The sequence below is a fragment of the Athene cunicularia genome, assembly GCF_003259725.1.
Source record: "Athene cunicularia isolate RWA chromosome 1 unlocalized genomic scaffold, athCun1 chr1_part2, whole genome shotgun sequence".
NCBI lineage: Eukaryota > Metazoa > Chordata > Aves > Strigiformes > Strigidae > Athene > Athene cunicularia.
Genome location: NW_020799092.1, coordinates 6,310,215 through 6,322,478, shown reverse-complemented (window position 1 = coordinate 6,322,478; position 12,264 = coordinate 6,310,215). Strand labels below are relative to the sequence as shown.

At 42.6% G+C, this 12,264-nt stretch overlaps 1 long non-coding RNA gene across 1 annotated transcript; it reads right to left on the bottom strand.

The window, feature by feature from the left end:
- Positions 1-274: 274 nt before the first annotated feature.
- LOC113487657 lies at positions 275-1,272 on the bottom strand. The gene is made up of 2 exons (XR_003399822.1): positions 1,176-1,272; positions 275-323 (listed from the first exon to the last, which is right to left on the bottom strand). It is a non-coding gene; the product is annotated as an uncharacterized LOC113487657 (long non-coding RNA).
- Positions 1,273-12,264: the final 10,992 nt, after the last annotated feature.

Genomic DNA, 12,264 nt, shown 5'->3' with positions numbered 1-12,264 from the left:
CTTATGCTAATGAAGATTAACAAAATCATGCTAATTACATCATCCTATGAAGCACTCTACTCTTCCTCATACATAGATAGGTAGGTCAACCTAGAGGAGGGACCCAAGCAAAGTGTATATAAATTGAGGAGAAAGAAAAGAAGAAAAAGGGAAGAGAAACAAAGAAGACAGATGCATTCTTCAATGCTCATTGGCGGAACTGATGCAGGAACTGATGCAGGAACCCAGGCCAGTGATCTCTGTCCTCTCTATCTCTTTCTCCTTTTCTTTTTTCCCTTTTTCCTTATTATCATTAGGTAGCACAAGGCATACTATATTGCTTACTGTCATGGTCCACTCGGTGGACTCATGATGGTTTGTTTGCTACGATCTCGAAAGTGCAAAGTTAAGGTAACCAACACCAAACGGGATGGCAGTAATAAAACAGTGAAACTTTATTGTGTTGCCCGTGAAACAGCACACGATAGAGATGAGTGAAAGAAAGGAGAAAATTAAAGTTTTAGAGAGAGGGGAGAGGTTATAGCTACCACCGCTGATCTCATGAACGTCCTAACAGTCCTGCGTCCAGCTGATGCTGTGTCGTCGATCGTCGTGGTCCTTGGTGGGGAAGCTTCCAATTTTCGTTGTTCCGAAGTCATCCTTTTATGTTCAGTAACACACCTTGCTCCACCTCCCCCTTGGGGGTCTCTGCCCTTCTCAAGCGAGGCCATCGCACATGCGCAGGGAGGGGTGTCTGAGGCGTGGTCAGTCTTGGAGGCGGGCAACCTTCCACCAGGAGGTGTGTTTTGGTATGATAATGAAGCAAAGTTCATCTAAGGTTCATGATTTCTTCATCGATGTTATGGCAACAGTTGCGATCCATCTTTTTTGACAGTGGCTCTGCGGTTATCTCTAACAGCTCTGGCTAGGCCCAGGTACCGAACAATAGCCCAGCACTCTGTACTGCACAGCTCAGGCACCGCAGAACAGCCCAGCACCGCCTGCACCACATGGGTCAGTGCTCAGGAGAACAGCCCAGCACTCGCTGTGCCGCACAGTTCTGCATTCAGGAGCCTTGGCACCACATTCCACTCCAGGGATCGGCAAGGCCAAGCAGGCCGTTGTCAGGTACCTCACTGTCCATGTCCCTGATGACAATGTTGAGACGATGCTGATCTTCTGACTGACTCTTACACTTGCCATAGTTCATTATATACTTAGTTAATTATCATGTATTCAGTTAGTACATTGTGGTAAATTAATAAATGTCTGGACTTTGAGATTTGTCTTACCATTGTCTGCTCCATTGGGAATTTATGAATCTAAGTTACTTGTCTCCCTCGTTTGAGCAGAATGTGACAGTTGTGTAATTGATCACAGTCGTTATAGCAGACAACTATGAAGCTATCAAGTTGTGGAGTGGAAAGCTGCGTGAGGATGCTGTTGCCATTTGTCTTGTCAACATGCTGTACTTCTCAGAGGGTCTGGACATTTCCAGTGGAGCCCCTGAGAGTCTATGGCTGTTGCTGTGGGAGCACAGGAGAGCATATGCGTGTGAGCTCCTCTTATGGCTGCACCTCAGCATTTGTTTGTGGGTCCTGCCTCAGCTTCATCTTCTTGATTTGGGTTTTGGTGTCTTTCTAAGATACCATCTTTTCTAACATCATTCTGCCACTATTCTAGGGAGTCCCCCACTGCTGATGGCAAACTATTTTGCTTTCCCAAGACAAGAGTCATATACCACACTTTGAAACTCAAAGCTCCTCAATGGCATGTTAGGATCTTTGTGACTGAAGACAAATGGATGTCTAAAACCTATCCCTTTTTCTATGCTCTCTATTAGTTATGCTCTTCTAAGCACCCAAGGCCTAGCATATTGAGAACTATTGTTCTGAACTTCTGATGGATATGCCAGACAGACTTGGGTCCTTTATTTTTTGGAAACTGAGCCCTGTGACACTGGGTGTGCATAGGGTGACAGTGGGTGCTGTGAATGTCAAAGGAGTTAGCAAGTCTGTACTCCCCTGCTCCACAATAGCCAGTCCACACTTTTATCTTTCCTGAGATAAGGCTTTCTTAGGAAACATAGATGTCTCCCTGTTTTCCTGCAAGCAGTAAATACAAAGAGGACAAAATCATGAGAAAATGGACAGAATTTTTTTTTCTTAGTGTCATCTTCCTTATTTTAAAAGGATGCACTGGAAGTCCTGCTTCTCTGAACATGGAAACAACCTCAGCCAACAGTTCCCTCCTCAGAAAACTCCCTGTTTGTTGCTCCAGGAGGCTTTGTGTTTAAGCCTCTTTTTTCTTCAATCATCTCAGCAGTGCAAGGATGGGTCGGAAAGTGTCTGCTGCTGCTGAAGGGTGGTGTTTGCAAATCCCAATGTCTGATCTCTAACCCTTGCCTCCCACGCAAAGATTTGGGTGTCTTCTTTCTCACGCATGGGCAAGCCAGACATATAGACACAGAAGTACTGATCCTTGATGGCTTTGTAGAACTCTTCTGCATTTGTATGCTTCATTGCAAATTCTCCAGAATAATTTCAAATTAATGGCTCCATATAAAGCATGCAAGAAATCGTCATAAAAGAGAAAAGCAATACGGTTTCTGATTTACCACTGCCCTATGTCTACGCCACACTGTGTGTTGCTCCACTTTATGCCACACTGTGAATTGCCCTCTGTAACTCCAAATATTGCCAACCCTGAGTAAGTTGGGGATGTAAGTACTGTACACTAGTATACTGTGCAGTGGGGAGAGAAAGAGGAGTACAGAAAACCAATTCAGTTAAAAGGGTGCTTTTTTAGATGATGGCAATGTTGTGCGTTCTGACAAATACTGGTATCTATCCATAATCCAGATGGGTATTACCTACTTCATAAGCTGGTTACGAAACTTTATATTTATAAAAGCGTGTGCAATTCTGAATTCTGCAAACTGGCACCAGGCAAAGCTCAGAACAGATGTATGGAGAAAGTGGAAACAAATATTATGCACCTTTTGCACAAATGCCTGGCACAAGCTGGCCATCTCCATCACTTACAGACAGCAACACAAACCTATTGAACAGGGCAGGATAGCTGATCTAAAGTACTCTATGCAAAGTGGTAGAAGGAAGACTTGTAAATAAAAATTGTTCTCATTAGGTATCACAAGGGATGTCTCTGAACTGGTGTGTGTCCTCTCCGAGGCCATCCCTAAAGCAGTCTATCTGTCTCAGGTGCCCTAGCTGGCACAGATGCACACCTCCCCAGTGCCCATCTGCTCTAGGAATCATGTCAAAATCCCAGGTGGGGTTTACAGGTCCCACTGGTGTGCTCCACTGTGCTGCAGCACAAGGTACAGCAGTAACCTAAAACAGATGAGGTATTAAAATTCCCTTTTATGAGTTTGTCTTCTCTGGGCTTAACAGGGATAAAAGAAGAGTGCCATAAACTTTACAGAGAAATGCAAGGGTATATCCCAACCCTGAGCTTTGCTCTCCATGTAGCTGTGCAAATGCTTTGCCACAACCTCAGGAAGTGATGGAACATCAAACGCATGGTGGGACCAGTGGGGTTATGCAGAATGTGATCGGACCAGGCTGTGCGGAACACAGCATGGCAGAAGGTTTGCAGTATGAAGCCTGGAAGTATTTAATAGCTGGTGGTATGCATAGGAATTACAGTGCTCTTCACCAAGCTGCAGATCTTTCTTTGCTGTTCTCCCCATTTCAAGGCCAGGGCTCTTAGCATTTCAAGGAAATGCTTATATACACAAGGATAGTTTGGGAAGCAACTTTGGATAAGGCCCAGCAGCCTCAATGTGTGTTTTTGAGTCCAGCCTTGTTGAACCACTAACACTATTAACCTTTAAAAAGATTAATCTCTCTTTTGTTTACTATTGGAGGTTGTTAATGACTCTCAGTGATGCTGCTGCTACTGCTCCAGCAAAGAGAGTGCAGGTCCATAAAGGCTGGAAAAGGTCATGAAAAATGGGAATCCCATGGGAGATGGGATTTCCTGGCCACAGGAGTGTCTGGTGTGCACATGTATAAATCATATATGTCATAATACACTTGTAAAACTTCAGTGAGCAGGGATACAGGCTGGGCACCTGAAAAGAATTAGAGAGGAACTCTTGTGTACCTCAAGAAAAGCCTCATAATTTTGATCACTATCCAGCTAAGTAAACTGCAAAGTTCTTGGGTAAAAAGGGCATTGTCTGATCATACTGTAGACTCCAAGAAGCAGAAATAATTCAAAGTCTCTGGATCCAGCTGGACAATGTCTAGAGGCTAATGAAGATTAAATATATGGAGTCTGATAATTAAATAATCATCTCCAGCATAAAATTAGTAGTGGAATAGATTTGACTAGTATGCAAAGTTTGGGAAGTTATCTGTACTGCAGAGAGCTGAGTCAGAGGGGATGTAAATAAAAAGTTCTGCAACTCCAGTAACTAAAGCAGGTTGACTTTTTTATTCTTTTTTTTGGTCTCAACTAGCAGATTTTCTGGCCTAAAACACTCTTTGCTTGGTTCAAGTTCAGAACAGAAAATATTTTCTCTTTCAATTGTTGAAATATTGAGTAACCAGCAACTGATGGCAATTTCTTGGGCAGTTTCCCATCACTGGCCCACTCCACAGTGAGGACCCAGTGCTGACACTGCATCAGCAATACTCTGGCAGTATGGAAACAATTCTGGCAAGATTTTTAGACCCTTGTTTCTTTTCTTATTTTTGTTTTTCCTTTTAAAAATATATTTTGAATATATATAATCCAATTCCCTGTCTATGCGTGGATGTGCACATGCATTTAGCCTTACTAATGGACTAATACAGGACCAACTCCATTCTGCCTCCGTATCACTTCTGTGCTGAAAGGACTGGGTTTTCAAGGCTCTCACTTGGTTCCTGTCCCCAAGATGCCCTTTGCATGTATTCTCAGATGTGTCGCTGTCTTGAGTTTAAGTCCTGTTAAAAGTTTCAGCGAACAAAGCTTCTGGAGGAAAAAGGTGGAAATGTTCCTCACATGGAGGAATAGGCGGACCTCTTTTTGCACCTTGCTTAGACAGCAAGGCATTTACTATTTCATAACTTGCCAGAGCAATATTTTATTATTCCTTTCTGCTTCTCTTTAAGAAATATGATTGTTGAAATCTGTCTCAAGATAGAATGCAATTTGAAGGAATGTGTTCATATTTTAATCCATTTCCAATAATTCATAAGCCTTTTGCCATGCAATTAATGAAACAGAACAGGAACCAGAGTTTTCTGATTTCAGAGTGACTGTGAACCATATAAATCTGATGTATAAAGAGCAAGATCACTTCTGTGCTAAAGAAACTTGTGGAGAGATGGTTTGGATTTAAAGACTAGCAGGATTTCTGGAAAAATTATGCAGGATTAATAAAAATGTAAGGAGTTCAAGCTCAGTTCACTAAAAATCTGAAGGTAAAAGAATTAGAAACTACTTCAGTGTGATCTGAAAAGAGGAAAAATGAGACTGCTCAGAAATATATATTGAAATATCTTTCTAGTGATTTCTGTTAAAAATTTTGGCAATTATCAGTATCTCTGTAAGCATTTAACATTGCCATCTGGCTCAGATTATTGTTTGTAAAGGGTTAGTATACATTTGCACATTCAAAGACAGGCTTCCAGAGGAAGATTAAACTGTACCCAAGTGTTACCTGGGCAGCGTTGGAAAAGCACATATGAACTAGAAATCATTAGCAGAGGTTAGAGTTGAAAGTTACTGATACTCTCTCAACATGTCCTTTTACAGATGTGAGAATCTGAATGCTAAATACCTAATCTTAACTTTTTGTTATGATAACAAAAGATTAAGGTCTGAATTTTCAAAAGGATTCCGCGGTGATTTAGCTGAATTCTGGGCAGTTTCCAAATTCAGCCTGAGGCATTGCTGGGACCTGTTTTTCAGCAGCTGTCTGCTTTACTCTTTCGAAGAACAGTGGTGCTCATGAGCTGGCTCTTCCACTTAAACTTGCAAAAATTGATCCTTTGTAAATCCCTAAAAGTACAGCTGGCTGTGAGGGTGATTTTTTGTTTTGTTTTCCTGAAAGAAGTAAGCATCTCTTACAGACTCTCCTATCATTCTAGAAGAGCTAGGTATATTAGCAAACATGGGGGTCTGAGAGAACAAATCCCATGTAACTGATTATTGTAACCATTATCCACAGCTACTTACACTGGCTGACATCTGAATACTTGAGGGGAGTTTGTATAACATTTAGAGGGCCATGCAAAAAGCTTTTATCTAAACACATATTTAGTGGCTGCGTTGTAGCAGCAGATGCCAAAGAGCATTCATTTCTGTAGGGGAAGATGAGTCTAAATGTAGTGTAACAGCGTGGTGGTTTGGGTTGTCCTGAGTGGATTCCCATGATGGAAAAATGAAGATGAGTTATGATCCACTATTTGTCATTGCTGGAGACTTTATGGCTACATCTCTACTGGTAAACTCTATGGTGCCTGGGCTGGCTCCCAGGCACAGGAACACAATCATTTATACTAGTAAGCTGTCAGCATGATCCTGTGCCTTTACCAGCTCTGTCACCGAAATCCAGGATAAAAATAACTTATCGACACCAATTTGATGCAGATAAGCAGACACTTCTTTATTGACGGCCGGACGTGTAGGGGAGTCCTCTCACCAACAACACGTACCAGGGACCAGAACCATACACCTTATATAGAACTTACTCATACATATTCATTAAGTATTCATACATAAACATACAACTCCCAAGATATCATTAACAAATTCTCCTCCTGTTTCCGAATCTGCGCAGTAAAGGTTAGAAATGTCTAGAAATGGGTCTGGGGTGTAATGTGAGTAGGTGGTCCATGAGTCGGTGGTCGCGATCTCCCCCTGCCGGAATTACCTTTTGCTTAAGGACATCATTTTCTTGGCAGGTACTTGCAAGCTGTTACGGTACTTTCCTCAGTTCCCATTAATCCTGGACCTTGACAACTACTTGCATTCTTCTGGTCCTATATATGTATTATAAATCAGTTTACAAATCACCTTGTGTTTTGTTACCTAGGTTCTAACCGTTCCTACTAGACAATTATGACCAATCCCTTCGGCCTTGGTACGGGGCTGTACAGGGGATTTTAGAGTAGCAGTCGTTTGCTAGATTCAAAATACAATAAATGTAAAATGATTTTTACTAAAATATCTCTCAATTCTATACTTATATTAAAATCAAACATAATTTAATTTCAGTTAATAAAATCAGTAACAGCTGGGGGTCTCCCAGATGTTTGCCAGGCACAGGTTAGGAATTAGAACAATACAGTGACCATTCTCAAAAGCACTTTGTATGCCAGTCTCTTGTTTTGGACAGGGTTTTATTAATTATGGATGTGAGCAAGACTGGCACAGGGCCCGAGGAAATCACTGGGCATAATTTATTCGTATAGGTGTAGTGTCTGGGTCCATCTGTTCAAAGAAGACTTTGCAAATGGACAATGCCTTTGGTTTCTGCTTTGCAAATGTGGAGAAAATTGTTGCCAATAGTTATGGTAGACTGAAGTGGACCAAAAGCATGTAGAAATCTCTCACACTCTTTTGGATCTGGATTTGGGAACTGGATCATTTAGAAAATAAAGTGAAGTAATCTGGGGTGTGTACAGGAGAAAAGAGTGGTAGATTGGTTGGGATTTTCTTTTTTTTAGTTTCCAAGCTTGACTTTTGACATCCCCAAGATATGTGGATCACCACAATATCAGCCATGAGGGCTGACTCAGTATTTGCACAGTCCTGGAGTGCAGGCTCTGAAGCACGGGGTTCTCCTAACTTGTGAGATTTCTAATATTTAGGGACCTAAGGCACAGTAATGTAGTACTGGGACTTTGAGAGCAGCTTAAGCTGTGCAGTCATACATACTGTGTCTAACTTGATTATAGATTCTACCTCAAATTAAAAACCCATTGCTACTATGGTCTATGGTAGATATTGGCAGGTACCTCAATAGTAGTGTTGGAGCTGACAAAGAAAGGTGCCTTCTTAAGTACTGGGTGCACTGCAGCAAGCACAGCCCTTTTGCCTGCTTATGCACATCAGCCCATTGGTAGTACTAGTGGAGTGAGACAAAGTAGTGAGATCTACCTGGGTGGGGTGGAAGTGCTTCCTGCACTTCTCCCTCAGACAGACACATGGACAAAAGGATGGGGCATGACACATATCACTCTATATGCCTAGTTTGAACTGGGTCAGTGCAGAGCTTATCCACATCCCCTCTGTTTTACCTGTGTCAGTGAACAAGAGATTTTAGCAGCTTTTAAATTTCCTGCTCCACCCTGCCAAGGGGCTTCCAGGACACAACATAGGATATAAAGCTATTTGCAAAGTGCATATCAGTCACTGACTCCAGTGTGTAAACAAGACATTAAAAAAAGAACTGTCACAAGGGAGAAGCTATTTCTGCAGCAGTTAAGATGACCTCTGCAGAGCAATTAGATATGCAAGGATTGCATAGGCATTCATCTAACGTGCCCTGATAGATGAAGGTAATCTCTTGCAGTGTGTAGTTGTTACTGCAGCTGGTAGTCTATTTTGATGTAGTGGGGATATCATGGGTATCCTAGAACAGTCACACTGTTCACACAGTAGCAGCCAGATAGTAGCTCCCTGCATTTGCAGACATGGAAATTACAGTTCGAGATTCTCTGAGAAAGGACATGGGTAGAAGTCTAAGAGGAAAACCGCCACCAGTAAATTCTGTTCTATCTGGGCAAATGTGTACTAGACTAAGAGGAGGAAGAGCATTAATGAAATTTATGAAGAGTGTTGGGGGAGGAAGCCGGTCTGCCACCAGCCTGATTGAAGAAGAGTTTCGTCTTGATAAGATTCCAGTGTACCCTTGAAAAGGAGGAATGTCTGCTGAATAAGAACAATGAGCAAGGAAGCAGAATGTTGAGCTGCAGTTTCAGGCCTATTGAGGAGCAGATTAGAAGAGTAAAGATTAACCGATAGCAATGCTAATGTTAAAAGACAACTATGTGACCAATCAAATGAGCACACGGGCTTGTAAAGCAGATATAAAAGAAGGGTTTGAAAATAAAGATATATTCATTTTGCCTGCAACGTTCGTTTGTCGTGTCCGTCTCTAGGCGACATAAGAGCAATGGACGAGCATGCTATATTGATTTGGATTGACATGGGTTTTGGCTAATTAGTGGCATTGTTTTTTCATGAAAACCAGATAGGAAATCTCAAAAGGATTAGCCTTTGGGCAAGTTCAAAGCTATCCTAGCTGGAGCAAAACATTAATGCCAGGGGACCCACCCTTCATGTTTTCCGACTTCCTCCTCTACAGCTAGCTGAGATCTCAGATCAGGCTCTGAGTTTCAGTCAGTATCTGCAGCTCAGAGGCAGAGATCAAGTTGTGATGGAGATTGCTTCCTAGTGACTATCTTGGAAATGTCAAAATGTTGAAAACAACACATAAATTTCAGTGCCCCTAAAATATTTTTTTTTGCAAAACAGGGTAAAACGTGTAACAGAATGTTATATTCTCATGAGGAACTCAGGGGAGAATTAGTGGAAGTGAATTCTTTGCTTGATTTTAACTAACTTTGAAGTAAGTGGAGGAGGAACTGAAAACTCCCTGCACTCATTGTCTCTCTTGAAATTATGCCTCTGTGGAGCCAAGATGATGTATCTTGATCTATAAAAACTTACACTCTGCAGGTTATTTTTTATGTAGATACTGTCTCTTCTTTTTAGTTTACTTCCCCCCCCCCCATTTAATTTTGGTTTACTTTTTTTTTTTTTTTTTTTTTCCCCCATTTCAGGTGTGGCTTATGTTTTGAAACAATTTTTTCCCTCTCTTCTGTAAAAATACCAGAAGAGCAGCCCTGGACTGCTGGTCTGAAGGCAGCAGAATGGCCAAGGCTGTACACTGCTCTGACAACCTAACTATCTTGGCAGAAGCACAGCCAGTCCTTGGCTTTGCTGCCGAGCGTGCAAACTTGTGCTGCTGGCACCCTCTCCCATGACATTTAACAGGGTGGACAGCTGCTTGCTGGGAACTGCACTGGAGCCTCCAGTTCAGTTTGTAGCAGCTCTCCAGAAACACCATCTGGTAGCGATAGGTTGATTCGAGGGTCTTGCAGGCTGCTGCTGCCATCGGCCTCGATATCTGTGTGCAGCTGGTGCTGTGAAGGTCCGCAGAGGCAAAGACACACAGGAGGCCACCAAAACACTGGCACAATCCAGGTTTGCGGTAGAAACACTAGATCCTATGGTTTCCGACATTACTAGCTTGCCTCCTGCAAACCTTCCACCATGTCTGGTTTGCAGATTCATGGGTATTTCTCATACTTATACCTGTCCCAATGTATACAGCTCAATTGTTGCTCTCACTTCACTTTTAGTATGGTTTCACTTTATTTTTGCTGTTTCATTTTTCCATATTTAAGGCTTTTCAACATGAATTACTTTTCTGGTTTTATTTTACTTGCCTATGGATTTTTTGGGGGTCATTCATATTTGTTTGACATATCCCAATCTACATTAAGCCTGTTCTCCTGTTCATGACATCCATTTGCAGCTGTGGGTAGTACTGGAATGATTTATTTTGTGATCAGAACTGCAATTTGCCTTCTTCTAGTTCCTAAATTAGCTGCCACCTTTAATAAAGTCAGAAGTTTCTTAGCATAAAAATAAAATATCTCCACATCTACTCACCTCTGGGTTATCCGCAGTTTGATTTCCCTGCAGCCTCTCTCCTCCCCTTGGTGCTGCCAAGGAAACACTGCCCTCCGATGTTGCAGATGGGATGAGTTTTACTGGTCTGAATCCAAGCTCAGCAGTTGTTCTCAGCCAGGTCATTTTTCTTCCTGCCGTTTAGAACACAGATGTTGACTTGGTGAAAACTGCCCAGACATTGTTGATAGCTGGTGAGCCCTGATGTGGCTCTGTCCATGTGCCAGTGGCTAGTACCCACCACCAGAGCCCTCTTCCCACACAGAGTGGCCGAGATCTTCACCAGCGAGAAGACAGCTTTCTGAGAGAGCATTTGCCAACATCAGCATCTTCTGCCAGTGAGTAACACTTTACATGTGACTATGGCGGAAGCAGAAAGAAGTGAATTACAGCAACCTGCATCTGCTCTGAAAGAGCCCTTAAATGTTGACATGTGACTGGTGGTGTTTCATTCTTTAAAAGGGCAATTAAGCCTTAGTGTTTTCTTCCTTGGTTATGTTGGGTGGGCAGATGTAGAGAAAACAGTAGCAAGAGTTACTTTGGTGTAACCTCGGTACAACCTAGTGAAATCAAAGCTACCCTCAGGTCCAAATTACTTTTGGTTACTGTAGGCTATTGCAAGGTTATTCTGCTGAGACTGAAACCTTATCATAGAAGTAGTGCAACAGGATCCACACGGCAATGACTTTCTGCAGCATTTATTCTACTCTCCCCTCTAAAAGGTTGTTTTGAGTATGTGAAAGTGGATACAGAGCAGCCTCATGAAGAAAAATGGCAATTAGGGATCCCAGGGCAGTTTTGTTGGCTTTCTGTGAACATGAAGATGTTCACTGCCATCCTGATGTTGCACATGTATGGTAAGCATAACACTCAGGCAAAGAGTGTTGTGCTTATCGAAGGTGAAGGCATAGGAGCAGTCTGAATCCTACACAAAACCCAACACAGTCCCTCTCCCAGTGGGGAACCCTGGGGTATTCAGTTCAGTCAAGGCAAGGTGATGGTGCCAGCTACCATGTTGGTGATGACTTGCAGAAGTTGGTCTGGATTAGGAAAATCTGAGCGCCCACTCAGCTGTGGAGGGCATCCTGAAACCACCACCAAATCTTACTGCTTGCTGTGGCTGCCTGTGCACAAGCCCCTGCCAGGGGAGGCAGCTATCTGGCCCCAAAATGAAGTGCTCTCTGAGCTCTTCTCCTGCAGACATCCCCTGCTCAAAAAAATCATGCCTTTATACGTAATAGCACCTCTGTGGGAGGAAGTGCTGCTACCAGAAAGGCTGGTGGCCTGGTGGGACCCCATCTACACTGTATTTTGGGGGCTGCACGGTACTTTGAATCTGTAGAAACAATTTAGAAAGGAAAGCCATCATTGTTTTCAAGGCATTGATGGTAGGAAAAGAGAAGTGCCTGGTTCTAAGTTTCTAACCAACAGTGATATATATATTGCAGCCTAGTTGCCATACCTTCACATTCTTTGTTCTGTAGCCAAGAGACAACTTCCAACAGAATAAATTTTTACAGCTCCCTGGAGTCTTGCCTTCCAAGTCTCTTCTCCTCCCTCCCCCCC